The sequence below is a fragment of the Odocoileus virginianus genome, chromosome 12, assembly GCF_023699985.2.
Source record: "Odocoileus virginianus isolate 20LAN1187 ecotype Illinois chromosome 12, Ovbor_1.2, whole genome shotgun sequence".
Classification (NCBI taxonomy): domain Eukaryota; kingdom Metazoa; phylum Chordata; class Mammalia; order Artiodactyla; family Cervidae; genus Odocoileus; species Odocoileus virginianus.
Window position 1 is genome coordinate 38,590,910 of NC_069685.1, and position 15,950 is coordinate 38,606,859.

Below are 15,950 nucleotides of genomic sequence, written 5' to 3' on the forward strand. Positions count from 1 at the left end.
ACCAAGTACTGTCCAGTGGGCATTCTCAGAGAACACCAAGCACCTTGTACATTTCTACTGCCTTATGGTATTTTGACCACCACTCCTCTTCCCGGGTTTACTCTACGGTATGCATGTCTTCTTATCTAAGTTCTGGTCTTTCCTGGGAGAGCATGTGTTACATACCCCACAGACCATTCTGATGATGTTGATGGTGATGCATGTATGCTATAGTGTGGCTCCATGAGCTATTCATAGCTTGTAAATATGATGGTTCTAGAGGAAAAGCTAAGGCTCACAGGTGGTATTAATGTAAAACTGAACCTTTCCTTCCAAATGTATCTGTGCTCTTCTATTGCCCTTACCACTTCCTAACCCCTCACACTGAAACTAGACTAATAAGAAGGTGTTTTCTTTCTTCTGATTCATAAATTTCTTCTGCTTCTCTAGTGCAATTCTTCATTTCTGTTTGTTTAGAATTTTAGACTAGGTACTACCAGAATTCAAAGCAAAGTAAGAAAACAAATAAATAAAAGAACACACATATATTCAGGAATACATACCCATTAGGGTATGATGCTTTAGCCATGTTTTATCTTATTTTGATATAGAGAAGAAAAATGTAAGGGATTTTAAAATATCTATAAATAAAGCAGAACTTTTTAGAATAGTTTCTCCCAAATGACAGGTAGATGAGTAAGGAGAACTCATCTCCTTAAAAGTAAGGAGAACATTCAATATATTTATTAACAAGTTAGTAAAAATATAATCTCTTTGTATATTCTGAGAAATTTAAAATTTGACATTCACTTTTAATTTTAAAATATTCAGTTTAAAAGATTATGGAAACTCTCAATGTGATAAAAACTTTTCTTACTAATACTATACTTAATAGTGAAACACACAAAACATCTTTCCTACAGTGAGAAACAAGAAATAACACTTCATAACTAGTATAATTAACACTGAATAAGACATTATTATTGATACTAATTGTTTATGGTACCAAAGTTAGCCTACCCAACTAGACAAGGAAAAGAAATAAGAACTTTAAAATGAAAACTGAGAAGATAGTACTATTTTCAGATGAGAATCAGCTAAAAAATCCTTGTGATATTCAGTCACTCATGATAGAATATAATATTAACTTACAGAAAGACATAGTAATCAAACACACAACCTATAGAAAATGCAATGAAAAAACAAATCAACAAAAATAAAATTCCTAAGAATATATAATGAGGGGCTTCCCTGGTAGCCCAGATGGTAAAGTATCTGCCTGCAATGCAGGAGACCCTGGTTTGATCCCTGGGTTGGGAAGATCCCCTGGAGAAGGGAAAGGTTACCCACTCCAGTATTCTGGCCTGGAGAATTCCATGGACTGTATAGTCCATGGAGTCCCAAAGAGTTGGACGTGACTGAGCGACTTTCAATTTCGTATATAATGAGAAGCATGTGAATTGATGCTTTTGAACTGCGGTGTTGGAGAAGACCCTTGAGTGTCCCTTGGACAGCATGGAGATCAAACCAGTCAATCCTAAAGAAAATACCCTGAATATTCATTGGAAGGACTGATGCTGAAGCTGAAGTTCCAGTCCTTTGCGCACCTAATGCAAAGAGCCAGCCCATTGGAAAAGACCCTGAAGTTGGAAAAGACTGAGGGCAGGAGGAGAAGGGGACAACAGAGGATGAGATGATTGGATGGCATCACTGACTCAATGGATGTGAGTTTGAGCAAACTCTGCGACATAGTGAAGGACAGGGAAGCCTGGCATGCTGCAGTCCATAGGGTCACAAAGAATCAGACATGACTGAGTGACTGAATTACAACAACAAATGTTACCATTTCTAAAAAAGGGAGGGGAACATAATATATAATCTGTACTGGCTCAAACACATACACACACAAAATAATCAGAAAGAAACATAAATAAAACATACAGATGGCCAATAAACACATGAAAAGATCCCCAACATGGCTCATTATTGAGAAATATAAATCAGAACTACAATGAGGTATCACCTCACACAAGTCAGAATTACCAGCATCAAAAAATCTATGAACGGTATATTCTGGAGACGATGTGGAGAAAAGGGAACTCTCCTACCCTGTGAATATAAGTTGATACAGTCATTATAGAGAACAATATGAAGATTCCTTAAAAAATGAGGAATAAATATAACATATGACCCAACAATCCCACTACTGTGCATATACCCTGATAAAGCTACAATTCAAGAAGACATGCATGCCTCAATATTCATTGCAGCACTATTTACAATAGCAAGCACATGGAATCTACCTAATTTCCATCCACAGATGAATGGATAAAGAAGATGTGATACATATATACAATGGAATATTATTCAGCCATTAAAAAGAACAAATTTGAGTCAGTTCTAGTCAAGTGGATGAACATAGAGCCTGTTATCCAGAGTGAAGCAAATCAGAAAGAGAAATACATATATTGTATATTAACACATATATATGGAATCTAGAAAAATAATACTAATGAACCTATTTGCAGGGAACGAATGGAGACAGAGACATAGAGAATGGACTTGTGGACACAGTGAGGGAGGAGTGGGTAGGATGAACTGAGAAAGTAGCATTGATATATATACACCATGCATGCTAAGTCACCTCAGTTGTGTTTGACTCTGTGCACAATCGCATGAACTGTAGCCTGCCAAGCTCCTCTGTCCATGGGATTCTCCAGGTAAGAACAGTGGAGTGGGTTGCCATGCCCTCTTCTATCCTATTGTATATGAAATAGATAGCTAATGGGAAGCTGCTATATAACATAGGGAACCCAGTCTGGTGCCCTGTGATGACCTAGAGGGTTAGGATGGCAGGGGAAGGTGGCTTAAGAGGGAGGGGTTATATATACAGTTATAACTGATTCACATTATTTTACAATAGAAACCAATATGACATTGTAAAGCAATTGTCCTCCAATTAAAAATTAATTTTAAAAATATATAAAAATTACCAAGACTCAGGCAAAATTAAAAAAAAAATAAGTAGTAATATTGGTTGACCTGTTGGATGGAGGTGCTAAGCAAGCAGCAGGGATCAAGGGTAGAAAGCTGTTTAGGGTAGTCAGTTTAGACTGTTGTAACAGAATTCCACAGAGGGCCTTGAACAACAAATACCCATTGTTCTCACAGTTTTGAAGGCTGGAAGTCCAAAATCAAGGTTCTTGTAGATTTGGTATCAGATGAGGACATCCTTCCAGGTTACAGGAAGCACTCTTCTTATATACTCACATGGCAGAGAGAGAGAGAACTCTGATCTGTTCTTCCATATATATGGGCACCAATGTTATCTTGGGGGCTCCACCCCCATGACCTCATCTAAACCCAGTCACCTCCCAAAGATCCCACAACAAAGCACCTACACATTAACATGAATTTTGATGGACATCAATATTCAATCCATAGATGAATAAAACTTTTCACTGTGCACCATTCCATAATTTTTTATGCTTAAATTTGTGAATGTTCATGATAGATTCAAAATTTAAAATGAAACCATTCTTCAAGATTAATTGAGATGGGTGATATCACATCAAAAATCAAAACTTGAATGAAGGAAGAGATGGCAACAAGAAGCAAGAATTTGTAGAAGGGTTCTTGTCATATCTTTTTGTAAACAAATGTTCCTGTTGAACTTGCTGCCTGCTTCTAGACACTGCTCAAAATGGTTAGATATTATTTGTGAATAAATCTTCATATTTTGTAGAACCAGGGATTTTTATTAACCCCATGGATTATGAGAACCAAATGTTTGTCATATTTTAAGGATACAGACATGAAGAAAATGCAAATGATGAGTGAATTACAAAAGAAAACACTCCCTCCGAAAGCATCATCCTGAAGTTAACAGGCTGCGGTGTTCTCTGTGAGCTGGAGCCCCAGATGGACAAGCATGCTGGAGAGGGTCAGCCGTGATGGAGAGTAGGAGGTGATAGTAAGTGTGTAGGCACTTGGGGGCTTGTGGACTGGGAGAAAGAATTGCATCATTTGGCTCCATGGCATGTTTTTTGCATTTAAGTGTAAGTAGCTCATTCTCTGCCTTGAACAGAGACAATTGTTTACTTCTAGATTTGCCATATTAGTCATGCTTAGTCACAGAGAATCCCCACTTTTCTAAAATGTGAAACACATTGGAATATACACCACATACAAACTTGAAAGTTCACAGTGGTGGCAGTGGTGGGGGTGCCTTTCAGAGTTAATAACTCCAGAAGGAATATCTGAGCTGGGAGACAAAACGTATGCTCTATAAATCATTCCTGGAAAAGTTATTGGAATTCCAGTCTTCTAATACCAAAGTAAGAATGTTGGAGAAATATAAAAATCTAGACAAGTCAACAAAATCTGAAATGTTTGAAAACCATTCTCACTGTAGTCATAGCCTCTGAGGTTGTATAGACTAAGACCATTGCCAGCAAAATTTTAGCACACTTCAGAATACATACATAATTTTATATATAGAATTTTACTATGTGTCAAGCGATATTTTGGTTTAAGCCTTAATCACAGAGAGCAGATTTTTATTAAAAATTAATTAGCCAAATAGCCCCAATCTGCTGTCAATACCATTCTCCTCCCAACACAAAATAACTTGCAAACACAGGTAAAGAATAAAAGGTACACAGCATTAAGAATAAATTTGTCTATAGGCAGAATTTTTTTTTGTTGTTACAACAGTGTCTTTCCAGGTTTTGCCCGTGAGAATCCTTGGCATTTTATAATCTCCAGGAAATTCTAGTGAACGATAAAAACTGAGTTTTTTTAGACATTTTCTCACCAAAGCTGTTTATCTGTCTATAATAAGACAGCAAGCAAACAAATCTCACATTCCATGATTTACTACCATTCTTCAATATTGTCTCTACAACACGGTTGAAAAATATTCACACCCTTGTCAACTGATCTAAATTTAAATACATGGTTACTAACTCCCAGGGTCCAGAGTGCTATGTTCAGTTTTATTGTATTTACCCAGTGTTTTGATACTCTAACTCACTTTTTTTTTTTTGCCATGAATTAGTTCATTTCCATCATCATTCGAGTATGTAGTAGCTGCATTTTAAATATCCTTCCATTAAGGATATTTATATTGGTAGGATAGTTATAAGTATCCTACCATAGAAAACTTCTACGGGTCTTGCTTAATTTCACCATTCCTTATACAGCAACATGTCTTGTAAGAGTTGTCAATGTTTTCTGTCTTCATTGCTCTATTTCTATTTTCTAACCAACTATTTCCTACAACTATCCTTGAATTTACCCTAACTGACACTTCTCTCATCCAGGTCACCCATTTTTGACTGCCAAAAGCAATGGTAATTTTTGGCCTCCCTGCTCTATATATCGGACTTCCCAGGTGACACTAGTGATACAAAGAACCTGACTGCCAGTGCAGGAGACAAAAGAGACACAGTTAGATCAAAGGGTTGAGAAGATTCCCTGGAGGAGAGCATGGAAACCCACTCCAGTATTCTTGCCTGGAAAATCTCATGGACAGAGGAGCTTAGTGGGCTACAGTCCATAGGGTCACAAAGAGTCGGACACAACTGAAGTGACTCAGCATGCACACATTCTATGTATCAAGCAGCATTTGATAGTTTATCACACTTTATTTGTTAAATGTTTTCTTCATATGTCCTCCAGGATTCACTTTCTCCTAACCCTCCTCTTCTTGACTTCACTCTCCTCAGCTTTGTATGTCTGAGAAGATCAGGACTGTCTTGGGTCTCTTCCTTAGTCAATTCACCCTAAACACAACCTCTTGTACTTCATGATTTTATATCCCATGTATTGCTAATGACTAAAATTGAAGAAACAGTCAAACTTCCACCTAAAGCTTAATACCGAACTTCTACAAGACTATTGGATATCTAAGCAATATTCAAGATTTCACATGCAAAATACACAAAAGCAACTTCTTGGTTTGGATCTCCAGTAACTCATAAAGTAGGTCCTTTCTTGGTCTTCCTCACCTCCAAAAAAAGATATGTTTTGCCATTTGCCCAGACAAAAAGTTGCTTACAGTGCCCTTGATTCTTTGCTTTCACATGCCATGTGCAGTTCTTTAAGGACACAGCACAAGGACTGACACATTGGGTCTCAGAGCACATGACTCTTTCCTCCTTTGACTAGGATGCGCTTTCTTCCAACAGACACAGTTTATTCTGATATTTCATTCAGATTGCTAACCATATATCACAATATCAGAGTTCCTTCCTGGATTATCTGCAGATAATCGCATCTCACTAAGCAGCCTCTAGTGTCCTTAGACTCCTTGCCTCCTAGTCTCCTAAAGTTTCCCTCCCTTCCTCACTCCCTCACTCCTTCCTTCATTCCTCTCTTCCTTCCTGCAAACTGGAAATTAAAAATTAGACAGCAGCACATATTGGCTCTATAACTTAAGCCCCAAGAATAAGTAGAAAATTTGGAGAAGTTGCAATCTTTCTCATTCTTTGGACTTGAGACTTTGAAGCAACTCTAGATAAATTTCAGTGTTTACAGAAGATCCCATTAACATATGACTAGGTTATAAATCACTTCTGACTTTTAGGTCTAGTTTTACTCCCAAGATATAAACTTGTATTCTAGCTTTTTTCCCCTCCCAATTTGAGTACTTCATATCCAGGGACCACCCACTTTTTCTCTTCCTCCTGTTGCATTCTTGCTTTATCTTTCCTTCAGCCTTATATTTTTTATATTCTCTGTTAGATGTACCTCCCACGTGGTAGGCAGATTGAAATGAATTGCATTTTCTGATAGCTAGTCTTTGATAGTGTTTCAAGAAAATGAGGTTATAGGAAATGTTTACCATTGCAAAACCTATATGAAATATCCTTCCCAGAGTCCATAAATTAGCTTTCAACCTTGGCTGAACATCTTGTTTCTGGTCTCTTATGGCACACTGGCAAGAAATCATGCCTGATTTAAAAAATCACTACCATTAGAAAAACACTCCTATTTTTCTGATAGTAACAGGTATAAAAAGAGTGGTCAACCTATTATCTAGACAAGTGTCCTACAGAATAAATGCCCGTGCTGCCCAAGATTTCTGTCCTTGACTGATATGTTTTTACTCTTGAACGTACAAATAGAAAATTAAGGTCTTTTTGTTTTCAAGTCCATTTAGGATATTTTTTTCTTATTCTCTTTATTCTGAAGCAATACAGGCAGAAATTAAACTCCTGCAAAAGATGCTGTGGGGTAAGTCTCATGATTTCTTTATAATGCGGTGGGAGATTTTAAGTGCAATTCCAACTGGATATTTATCAAATCACATACACAAATGCAGTTTTCACTTTGACAGATAAGTGTCTTGTGGTGAGCCAAAGAATAGCCACAAAATACATTTTTCATTAGCATAAATTTATTTAAAGGTGGTGCAATCATTTCAATACTTTGGCCACCTGATGTGAAGAACTGACTCATTGGAAAAGACTCTGATGCTGGGAAATATTGAACACAGGAGGAGAAGGGGATGACAGAGGATGAGATTGTTGGATGGCATCACCAACTTGATGAACATGAGTTTGAGCAAGCTCTGGGAGCTGGTGAGGGACAGGGAGGCCTGGCATGCTGCATCGCAGGGGGGTGCAAAGAGTCAGACATGACTGAGAGACTGAACTGAATCATTTCAAAGAGGCAGACTGTGACCATAGCCTTTTCTGCCAAAGAAATTAATCATTTTGGGGGGCCACATGCCTTGTAATTGCTGCTTAAGAAAGATGCAACTTCCTGACAAGAAATACTTCTTATAGAAACAAGTTTTTCAAATACTCTAAAAGAATTATCTCTATTCCTAACTTTGGGTAATTGTATCACCTGAATAATGTACTTCAACCCAAATCAAATATGATATGCAAAAATATTGAATCCTTAAAACAAGAGCATCTGTAGTGGGTTAGTGTAGCTGTTTTATGTAAATTACCAACTATTCTAAAGCAACACCTGTCAAATAATATTTTATCTGTAAACTTTCTGTGGCCAAGAGTAGAAAAGAGGTTTTGAACAAGAGAGATCTCATTGATTTTCTGAGAGGAAAATTCAATTTAAGCAAAAGAATTACTTTAAAGGCATAACATCCTTTTGCTGAAATCTGTCTAGTGTAGCAGTGCTGAACAAAACACTAGTTAGTCCTGAAATGTTTACATTTAAGTTGTGCTTGAACAAGCAACCAGCTCATCTGAAAATCAGTGTGTGATTGAGAGAAAAGAAGAGGTAACTTTCTACAGTGGCATTATCTGGAAAAATCTGATTGGGAATCTGCTGTGAGGGAAAATTTATGGTGGGGAAAGAATTTTGAATAATCAGCTACGTTAAAAGATCAACTACATTTCTAATCTCAATGGGTCCCTTACTTCCTTTAGAAGTCTGTTGTTTAGACTTTGTCTCAAATGCTATATCTGATTAGATTACTGTTTTTGAAGACCTGTTTTTCTTGTTTGATCTTCCAAGCATCTAGAAGGTACCTTGGGCAAAGTCTGAGCACCACTGTACTCTTGTCCTTCTGCCTCTAAGGGCTTCTTGAAGAAATGCCTTTGATTCCCCACTATCTATAAATGCCAAGGTGTCCAAAAAAGTGTCACTTTGGAGATATGGTTGATATTAAAATTTAATCATGGTCCATTTAAAATACAGTGCTTTGTATGTCAGTGAGCTATACAAATCTCAAAATGAATTCCAGATTTTTATAATAAACATTTTAAATTGTTCCTCATGGAGTCCTTTTTTTTAAAAAAAATAATATTTTTAATTGGAAGATAATTGCTTTGTAGTATTGTGCTAGTTTCTGCCATCCATCAACATGAATGAGCCATAATTACACATATATCTGCTCCCTCTTGAACCTCCCTCACACCTCCAATCCCAATCCCACTCTTGTAGGTTGTCACAGAGCACCAGGCTGGACTCCCTGTGGTATACATCAACCTCTTATTAGCCATCTATTTTACAACAAATCTGCAAACAATAAATGCTAGACAGGATGTGGAGAAAGGGGAACACTTTTGCACTGTTGGTGAGACTGTAAATTGATGCAACCACTGTGGAGAACAGTATGAAGGTTACTTTAAAAACTAGAAATAAAACTACCACATGACCCAGCCATCACACTGCCTGGCATATACACTGGACTCCTCTTATATATGATTAAAAATACATTTAATAGTCAAGAATATATCATTTCCCATGTTTTATAAGGCTTAAAAGCATAATAACTTTTAACTATTGGTATTATATCATACTTTAAGGAGATATAAAGCACACTTTTATGTTTTCTTCTAATTCACAAATCTATTTATGTTAATTAGCCCTCTTAATAATCCTGAGTCTGAGGTAATCATAACAAGGAGCATATAACATATGAGGAAATATAAGGCTCAGAGGATTTGTGAATGACTTTCCAAAACTGGTGGGGGGATCTAGACAGAAGAAACAGTTAATAGGAGGAAAATGACCCCTTCCTCTAACCTACCCACATGGACCAGTTAAACTGGAGACTGGGGAACACACAGTGAAGTTAGCTTCATAGAACTGAGTGGCGGCAAAGATATTTCCGCTAATCAATTTTCCCAGCTTCATGGAGTTGTTCTCGCAAGCTGGACTGTGGCCCTTGGGGTCTAAATGGCCATGAAGACAGTTAATAATCCTTCTCAGGAAGCAGATAGACTGCCAAGGTCCCCATTTTATTTACTTGCTTCAAAAGAGAAATAATTGGGTACATCATTAGATCAGGAAGCTTCACAGAAAGAATGAAACACGCATCACAGTATCACACACACATCCGTTGCCTGATGCACAGTCCTGTTCTCAAACTTCTATTTGCCCAAACCTTGTGCTAAGCCAAGAATTGCAGGTTTATCCGTCACCTTCATACTTCCTCCTAATATCCACACAGAGCAGGGCAAGGCTGGAACTCCAGAACTATCTATTTTGTTGTCTCTTTTATTAGTTAGTTCAGTATTGGGGGCAGTTTACTTATTTTTTCTCTTCTAAACCCAGTTTCCTTATGTGTATAATTAATGATCTAAAATCAATAAATGTATAAAATTTGTTTGATGTCTCCAAATCTATAAAGAAAATGAAGAGTATATTAAATAAATTTTAAAAATGAAAGGCAAATTTATAACAAATGATTAAAGCCATGACACTAAATAATGTCTAATTCTGGGCTTTGCTAAAAGTGTCAATTTGGAGTGGAAATGTAAGCATTCAATTTTAGCTGCCTAATGTAATTTCAGTAACATGACAGAACCACCGATTCAATACCATTACTAAATTAGTTTGTCCTTGAAGTGCAACACAGCATGCCATTAAATTATACACTTATTAATGATACCCTTAAAAACATTTGTAGAAAGAACACTTGCACAATTTAGTTACAAACCACGCTTAACCTTATATCCCCATATTTCTCAGCGTGTACCCTGTGACAGTTAGAACTAGAAACTGAACATGGAACAGCAGACTGGTTCCAAATAGGAAAAGGAGGATGTCAAGGCTGTATATTGTCACACCGCTTATTTAACTTATATGCAGAGTACATCATGAGAAACACTGGGCTGGATGAAGCACAAGCTGGAATCAAGATTGCCAGAAGAAATATCAATAACCTCAGATATGCAGATGACACCACCCTTATGGCAGAAAGTGAAGAAGAACTAAAGAACCTCTTGATGAAAGTGAAAGAGGATAGTGAAAAAGTTGGCTTAAAGCTCAACATTCAGAAAACTAAGATCATGGCATCCGGTCCCATTACTTCATGACAAATAGATGGGGAAACACTGGAAACAGTGTCAGACTTTATTTTTTTGGGCTCCAAAATCACTGCAGATGGTGACTGCAGCCATGAAATTAAAAGCCCCTTACTCCTTGGAAGGAAAGTTATTACCAACCTAGACAGCATATTAAAAAGCAGAGACAGTACTTTGTCAACAAATGTCCGTCTAGTCAAGGCTATGGTTTTTCCAGTGGTAATGTATGGATGTGAGAGTTGGACTATAAAGAGAGCTGAGCGCTGAAGAATTGATGCTTTTCAACTGTGGTGTTGGAGAAGACTCTTGAGAGTCACTTGGACTACAAGGAGATCCAACCAGTCCATCTTAAGGGAAATCGGTCCTGGGTGTTCATTGGAAGGACTGATGTTAAAGCTGAAACTCCAGTACTTTGGCCACCTGATGCGAAGAGCTGAATCATTTGAAAAGACCCTGATGTTGGGGAAGATTGAAAGCAGGAGAAGGGGACGACAGAGGATGAGATGGTTGGATGGCATCACCAACTCAGTGGACATGAGTTTGGGTAAACTCTGGGAGTTGGTGATGGACAGGAAGGCCTGGCGTGCTGTGGTTCACGGGGTTGCAAAGAGTCGGACATGACTGAGCGACTGAGCTGAACTGAACTCTGTGCTTTGGCTAAATTGTTTTGGTTACCCAGACAGGCAGCGCATCCCTCCTCCCTCCTTACCCCTTCCTATCTACTGTGTTCTCTATTCAACATCTCCCTGAACAGATCCTGCAGCATCAACTCAAATCTCACCCACATAGAAGTATGACGGCAGCTGCAAAGATGTTTCTCCTTCCACACATTCGTCTATTTCTATTGACTTTCCAGTTTCAAGGCTAATAGTTGTGGCCCTGCTGCTTTAAGTCACCTCCACCATGTCAGCTCTGTGCTGGCCCATCATGGAGTAGTGATGAGCTTGTTCCTAATGATTTGCCTGGTTGTTTCTGCTGTCTTTCCTCCCTAACGCCCAAATTCCACAGACCCATTCATGTCTTCCATTAATTCTGACTCTTGACTGTGTGACCCAGTCACACAGTGAGGCCCAGCTCTTATTTTCAGAAATCACAATTTTTACCTGCTATCTGCACTATTTGAATTTCAGTTTTTCCTGTTGATTTTTGGCTCAGTTCACCCAAACTCTTTTTGGTATTTTGCCTGACTTTTGCATACATTAGTTAGTTGGTGTGGCATAAAATCATTTAATACATATTTAATGTGAAATTTCATATGGAAAGTTTTTTATCTTCACCTCTGTATATACATACTGTGTGTGTGTTGTGGGTTTCAGTAGCAACAAAATCCATTATCATAGGATTTATAAACTAGCATAGGTACTAATAATCTGGTCAGAGAAAATACCTTGGCTTTACTTTTCTTTCTACCAATCCTGTGTTCACATTGCCACTATTTCAGTTGAAGGTTTTAATTAAAATAAAGATAAAACTCTTCAGTATTAAATAACAGCAAAAGCATTCCCAAGATTTTCTTATTTTTAATAACCCAAAGTAGACCCTTTGATTTCTACAAAATCTTTAAAATTCTTTGTTTCTCTAAAACCACCCTTTCTTCTCAGTTTTTATTAATTAAGCAACTGTCAATCTAATGTATAACATATCTTAGAAATAATTTCTCTCTTGCATTTAAATTTTAGAATGATGCAACATACATGCTCTTAATTTAAATATTATATTAGGCTAAATTTATAATGTGGAAAGAAACAATTGTCTTCTAGCTATAGCCTAATAAATCAGTACTGTAACAGCTGCTACAGGCTGTGGTATTAAAATACAATAGTCATGAAACAGTGTAATGACTAATTATGTCTGTATGTTCAAGGATATAATTTTTTTTCACAGATCCAATTTTTAAGAGTGATGATAGTCAAGTAAGACAGATAGCTGCCAGTCTTACAATTTATCCAAAAAATAAAAAGCTGAGTATTTACTGATGTAAAACACCTTAAAAATAGATGTTAGAAGTAAATAACTATTGTGATATATGTTAAAATTTTCATGTATTGATTTTAAACAATTAAAAATTGAATGTAAAATAATCCAATATTTTGGCATCTACTTCTCTTTATTTATTATATAATCTATTCTAGAATCTATGTTCTACTTTTACTGAATGTTTCCTAATAGCTTAGTGGTTTTGCAGGGGAACAATTTCTACAGATATTTTTAGGACTTTAAAAAATCATTAAGACCAATTTTTTCAAATTATTTTTTTCATCTTACGTTCTAAATGTATACATCATTACAAGCTTTGGCATCAAATAGTACTCAGTTCTCTTGGCTTTACCATTTATTATTCAAGTAACTTCAGGAAAGTGTCTGGACTTTGCCCTCTTTTATGAATGGTGGATAATAAAAATACCAGACTCATAGTATAGCTAAGGGTATTTTATATATAAATATAAATACATATATAGATTTGGTTTTTGAAATACAGTTGATTTACAATATTGTGTTAATTTTAGATGTACAGCAAAGTGATTCAATTATATACATATATGTACATACGTGGCACCCTAGAGGCTCAGATGGTAAAGAAGTTGCCTGCAGTGTGGGAGACCTGGGTTCTATCCCTGGGTCAGGAAGATCCGCTGGAGAAGGGAATGTCTACCCATGACAGTATTCTTGCCTGGAGAATTCCATGGACAGAGGAGCCTAGCAGGCTACAGTCTATGGGGTCTCAAAGAGTTGAACATGGTTGACTGACTAACACTTTCACTTTCATATCTGTGTGTATATATATACATACAGTAACACTTTCACTTTCATGTTTGTGTGTATATATATATATACTCTTTTGTTTTTACATTCTTTTTCATTATAGGCTATTACAGGGTACTAAATATAGTTCCCTGTGCTATACAGTGGGTCTTTCTTGGTTATTTATTTTATACATAGTAGTGTATACAGTTTAAAATAAGCTATGTAATACATTTAATACTGACACATAGAACATACTAAAAAAGCATTAGTGTTATTTTTTAAGTTGTCATGAGCATCTAATAATTTAATTGTCCCCTCAGTTCTTTATCAGTACACTCATTAGAAAGATACTTGTTTGATGGTACATTAGAAGGTTTAAAAAAAGCATGATTTTGAGACTATATCAAATTAAAAAGCTTCTATATAGCAAGAGTAATCATCAACAAAGTGAAAAGACAATCTTCAGAATGGGAAAAAGTACTTGCAAGCCATGTATCTGGTAAAGGGTTAATATCCAAAACACATAAAGAATGCATACAAATCAACAGCAAAAAAATAAAAGAAAAAACCAAATAATCCAATTTAAAATCCATTTTAAAAATGGGCAAAGGACCTGAATAGACATTTTTGCAATGACTATAGATGGCCAACAGGTACATGAAAAGATGCTCAATGTCATCAGTAATTAGGGAAATGCAAATTGAGACCACAATGATCTGTCACCTCACACCTGTTAGAATGGCCATCACCAAAAAGACGAGAGGTAACAAGTGCTGGCTAATATGTGGAGAAAAGGAAACCCTTGTCCACTGTTGATGGGGTTATAAATTGTTACAGCCACTATGGACCACAATATGCAGATTCCTCAAGAAATTGAAAATAGAGTTGTTATATGATTCATCTATACCACTTCAGGGAATACATCCAAGGAAATGAAAACATTAATTAAAAAAGACATCTGCATCCGCATGTTCGCAGCAGTGTTATTTATAATAGCCAAGATATGAAAGCAACATAAGTGTCCATCAGCGGATGAGTGAGTAAAGAAGCTGTGGTCTTCATGTATATGAGTAAATTACACAACCATGAAAAAGAGAAAATCCTACCATTGCAATAACATGAGTGGAACTTGTAGGCACCAGGCTGTGAAATGTCAGATACAGAAAGGCAAATACTGTCTGATTTCACTTGTATGTGGAGTCTAATTAAAAACAAAGCCAAACATCAAACTTATAAGAAAAGAGATCAGATAGGGAAGGGAGGAGTAGAGGAAGGTGGTCAAGATTTCCAGTTATAAGATAACTAAGTACTGTGTGCATATTATATACCATGAGGATTATAGTTAACACTTCTGTGTGATACATAGAAATGATGTTTTTTTAAGTGAGTAGATCATAACAATCCTCATCATAGGAAGACTTTTTTTCTCTTCTTTAAAAAGTCATATCTGTATGAGACTATGGATTTTAACTAAAACTGTTATAGTAATTGTTTTACAATCTATGTAAATCAAACCAGTATGCTGTGTATAATTTTAAATGCAGTGGTGTATGTCAATTATTTTTTCAGGAAATAAAACTGAAAAAAATTGAATAGAACAATTTCTATCTTGTTTGGTGCTTTTCTCAGGGGAGAGGCAAGATCACCCAATGTAGGTTTTTTAATGTATTATTTATAAATCTATAGTAAAAGATACCTCTCTTCTATTTCCGCAGCTACTGGTGATACTATTATAGCTCAAGGACTGACTGACATCTGGTCATTTAAATGGCCCTTCAAGTTCTTGACTCACTGTTCTTCCCTTTTGCCCCTTCATCATTTTTTGAATGATGACCTTCCCTGGACCTTTCATTTTGGTTAATGACCAAATCACAAATCCATGTGATTTAATGATCACAGAACTGAATGACAAAATCACACACCTGCAAACTGCTTCAGCAGGTATTTCAATCATCTTCATGACTGAAAAAGAAGACTGCAAAGATGATTTAATGACATTAACAAAAAACAGAAAAACACCACAGAAACTATATTAATTAAAAAAAAAAAAATAGTATTTTTTAGACTGTTGACTTTATTTCCTGAAAAAGTTGTTCAAAAGAGAGTTTAGGTAATTAAGGCAATCTTGTTTTTGCCCTAGGTGTTAATTTATTAAAAATTGCCCCGATAAGATATGAATGCATGCTCCTTGTTAAAACAAAATGAGACAATACAGAAGGTACAGTACAAACCCATCTCTGTGAGAAACCCTACCGTCATGCCCACCGACTCACACCTGGACCCGTGATGACCCTTTGTGAGATAACTATGGAAAACAATTTGGAATATTTCTTTCCAGGCTGTTTTCATGCACATATGTTATCTATCTGGACTATTGTTGAGTACAGAACTTCATGTCATAGAAATGGCAGGTTCTAAGAACTATATAAAAAAATCTTA